Source organism: Pseudochaenichthys georgianus, unplaced genomic scaffold (assembly GCF_902827115.2).
Source record: "Pseudochaenichthys georgianus unplaced genomic scaffold, fPseGeo1.2 scaffold_1074_arrow_ctg1, whole genome shotgun sequence".
NCBI lineage: Eukaryota > Metazoa > Chordata > Actinopteri > Perciformes > Channichthyidae > Pseudochaenichthys > Pseudochaenichthys georgianus.
In genome coordinates this window covers 1-4639 of record NW_027262037.1, presented here as the reverse complement: position 1 = coordinate 4639, position 4639 = coordinate 1, and positions in this window count along the sequence as shown.

The following is a 4639-nucleotide window of genomic DNA, read 5'->3' as shown; positions in this document are numbered from 1 at the left end:
GGTACCAGATGTGTTCCGAACACATCTGGTACTGACACCGGCAGCTTCCCGGGCATGAACCTGTTTACATGTGTTTTGAGATGCTAAATAAAAGTCTAGCTTGTACCTTTGATACCCCGCCTCCGACTCCCATCTCTCGGCACCACACTATGCCACAATTTTAGATGCGGATTTTGTTAAACTAATACGTTTGCACTGTGGACCAACACTATACATTGACGGAGAAGGGGGTAGCAATAAAGATAACACCATTTTACACAACATAACAGAAATAATATCGATAGCAGCGTCCCTAGCAACCACCTTGGTAACAATGAAAACGTTGTATAGACACCATTTCTTGTAGTAATCTTGTAAGTAATCTTCGTAATAACTAGCAAACTAAAGATCATGTACATCCACTGCACACATAATCTGAAATAAAAACTCATATTTCTCGCATCAAATGACATCAAAAGGCATTTTAATCGCCAAACTAACCTTAAAATAGGCATTTTCCACCGAGAATAAAACGAAGTTCGGCCATGTTTATTTTTTTCTGCAGGGAGAAATGTGAAGATCACGTGACCAGCCATTGGAATGAATGGTGAAAAAAAACGTAGGGATCCTACAATTTCAGAGGCGTTTTTGTAGAAATACTACGTCCTACGTTGTGGACTAATGTAGTTATTACACGTTTTTTTATGAGAATGGGTTGGCTTAGTCAGCACTCCACCATCTTAAACACCTCACTCACTTTCCTCTCTATCATGCAACGCCTCAGACTTTAACCGTCTATCACCCGCAGGGAGGCAGGATGGTGTGTAATAACTTTAATGAACCAGGCTGCTTTCTCTCTAACTGCCGCCTAATTCACATCTGCTCTTTCCGCTGCGTCGCTTATACCAGGAGCACCCGCCCCCACAAACCAACCTAACATTTACAGCATAAACGTATTTTCCCTTTAGAGTGTAACGGAGGCCCGGTTCTGGGCAAACCGCACGCGCATCATTCTAACTCCTCAAGGTAATGTTTAGTTGGATTTAGAAGTGAAGATGTAGTCATTCGTTCCGGGCATGTTATTTTCAAGCCACTCGTTTCTGGTCCAGAAACACTTTCAGAACATCCCGCACATTTTGGGGGCATTATTAAAGCCATTCCTCCCGCATCGGCGCAGCGTCCACAGCAGCTAGACCGGGCATCTCTTATCCAACCATCTAGGCCCTCGGCCGCTCGTCATCCCAAGCGTATCACGCTTACATCCTCAACAATCTAAACGACGTCAGACACGCACACGCTTCAGTCAGCTGCTTTAATCCGACTCTTTTGGGGGCCCGTAATCAGCCCACGCAGATCATGCCGGAGACGGAACCCCCACTCTGAGTCTCCCACTGCACGGACCACAGCTCGTCCTCCCAGATCATCCCTTCACCCCCCTCACATCATTCACATGTTACTTCAATAAACGTACAAACATCACACTGTTGTGGCGTGTTTCCTGCTAGTGAAATGAGGTTAAATTGTTAACATAAGTTCAGGAGCATGGCCACGCCTAAAACTCTGCCTCGAACCACGGCCACCCCTACTTATACCCGGCAAAACTTCTGGCCACTGCTTGTCTCCATCCTTTCAACCCACCCTCCCTCTCCCTTTCTACCCATACAGTTCCCCTTCCGACTCACACCGAGCGATACATCCATCCACCCCTTCTTCCCTCCCTCCCCTCAACATCCCTCCATCCCCTCAACATCCCTCATCCCTACATCCCTCATCCCTACATCCCTCATCCCTCCATCCCTACATACCCACATCCCTCCATCCCTCATCCCCACATCCCTACATCCCTTCATCCCTACATCCCTCATTCCTACATCCCTCATCCCTACATCCCCACATCCCTCATCCCTCCATCCCTACATCCTTACATACCCTAGGGACCAGAGGGTACAATGGTTGGACATTTACTACCGGCCGCGGTATGCCTAGTGTACAGGGTCCATATAACCGACTTAATGCATAGCGGGAAGTCGGTTATATAGACATCAACAGAATAAGTGTTTAACGGTGATTTAAACTAGTTTATGCGGGGAAAAGAGTGCTCAAAATCGGATTCAACAGGCCATCCACACCGACTCCCATTAAAAGTGATTGAAATGTACAGGAATCTGTCCATTTCAATCACATTTGATGACCCGTCCAGGGTGACTTTCTTCCCCAGGAATTAGTGTCTGAAAGCTGGCTAACATTACTTTAAATACAGTGTGCACATGGCTTTATTACCCATGAAATAGTGTGTGAAAGCTGGGTGACTTTGATGTGAATTTAAGGAAGATATGGCCATTTCATCCACACCTCACGACTCCCATTAAAAGTGATTGAAATGTACAGGAATCTGTCCATTTCAATCACATTTGATGACCCGTCCAGGGTGACTTTCTTCCCCAGGAATTAGTGTCTGAAAGCTGGCTAACATTACTTTAAATACAGTGTGCACATGGCTTTATTACCCATGAAATAGTGTGTGAAAGCTGGGTGACTTTGATGTGAATTTAGGGAGGGAGAGCAGCAGCAGCAGCCGCCGCAGCAGCAGCAGCAGCAGCAGGCTGTGACCCTGGCGGAAATACATTGATTGTTTTAGCCAGGAATAAGTGTTTAGAAGGCGGGTAAAGTGTTCCTGCAGCTCCTCCATGACGGTAATAATGATTAGATATAATTGCCAGGGCAGAAAGCTCTTTTTAAAAGTGAAAAAACGATTTGAAACCGTTTGAAATGACTGGCGGGTGCTGATGGAAAGCAGGCGGAAATAAATGGATTGTTTACCCAGGAAAAGGTGTTTAAAAGGCGGGTAAAGTGTCCCTGCAGCTCCTCCATGACGGTAATAATGATTAGAAATCATTTACAGGGCAGAAAGCTCTTTTTAAAAGTGAAAAAACGATTTGAAACCGTTTGAAATGACTGGCGGGTGCTGATGGAAAGCAGGCGGAAATAAATGGATTGTTTACCCAGGAAAAGGTGTTTAAAAGGCGGGTAAAGTGTCCCTGCAGTTCCTCCATGACGGTAATAATGATTAGAAATCATTTACAGGGCAGAAAGCTCTTTTTAAAAGTGAAAAAACGATTTGAAACCGTTTGAAATGACTGGCGGGTGCTGATGGAAAGCAGGCGGAAATAAATGGATTGTTTACCCAGGAAAAGGTGTTTAAAAGGCGGGTAAAGTGTCCCTGCAGCTCCTCCATGACGGTAATAATGATTAGAAATCATTTACAGGGCAGAAAGCTCTTTTTAAAAGTGAAAAAACGATTTGAAACCGTTTGAAATGACTGGCGGGTGCTGATGGAAAGCAGGCGGAAATACATGGATTGTTTACCCAGGAAAAGGTGTTTAAAAGGCGGGTAAAGTGTTCCTGCAGCCCTTTAAATACAGTGTGCACATGGCTTTATTACCCATGAAATAGTGTGTGAAAGATGGGTAAATTTGCTGTGAATTTAAGGGAGATATGGCCCTTTCAAACAGGGAGATGTACAGGCCTTTATTACCCACGAATTAGTGTCTGAAAGCTGGCTAACATTACTTTAAATACATGGTGCACATGGCTCTGTTACCCATGAAATAGTGTGTGAAAGCTGGGTGAGTTTGATGTGAATTTAAGGAAGATATGGCCATTTCATCCACACCTCACGACTCCCATTCAAAGTGATTGAAATGTACAGCACTCTGTACATTTCAATCACATTTCCCGACCCGACCAGGGTGACTTTCTTCCCCACGAATTAGTGTCTGAAAGCTGGCTAACATTACTTTAAATGCATGGTGCACATGGCTCTGTTACCCATGAATTAGTGTGTGAAAGATGGGTGAGTTTGATGTGAATTTAAGGGAGATATGGCCATTTCATCCACACCTCACGACTCCCATTAAAAGTGATTGAAATGTACAGGAATCTGTCCATTTCAATCACATTTGATGACCCGTCCAGGGTGACTTTCTTCCCCACGAATTAGTGTCTGAAAGCTGGCTAACATTACTTTAAATGCATGGTGTACATGGCTCTGTTACCCATGAATTAGTGTGTGAAAGATGGGTGAGTTTGATGTGAATTTAAGGGAGATATGGCCATTTCATCCACACCTCACCACTCCCATTCAAAGTGATTGAAATGTACAGCACTCTGTACATTTCAATCACATTTCACGACCTGTGTAGACTGGCTTTCTTACCCATTAGGTACACCGACAAAGCCACCTCTTCGGGGCCGCTCCAAGACCCCCAAAACAAGGACGCAGCAGCCCCAGCATCTCTCCCTGACATGAGCAAACAGGTTATTTCAAACTTCCATGACATACCCCGGGGAAAAGCACCTCTCTGTGGCCGCTCCAAGACCCCCAAAACACGGACTAAGGAGCTCCAGGATCCCTCCCTGCCTTGAGAAAACAGGCTAGTTCACACTTACATTACGTACACCGACAAAGCCACCTCTTCGGGGCCGCTCCAAGACCCCCAAAACACGGACGCAGCAGCCCCAGCATCTCTCCCTGACATGAGCAAACAGGTTATTTCAGACTTCCATGACATACCCCGGGGAAAAGCACCTCTCTGTGGCCGCTCCAAGACCCCCAAACACGGACTGAGGAGCTCCAGGATCCCTCCCATGTACCTCCAGA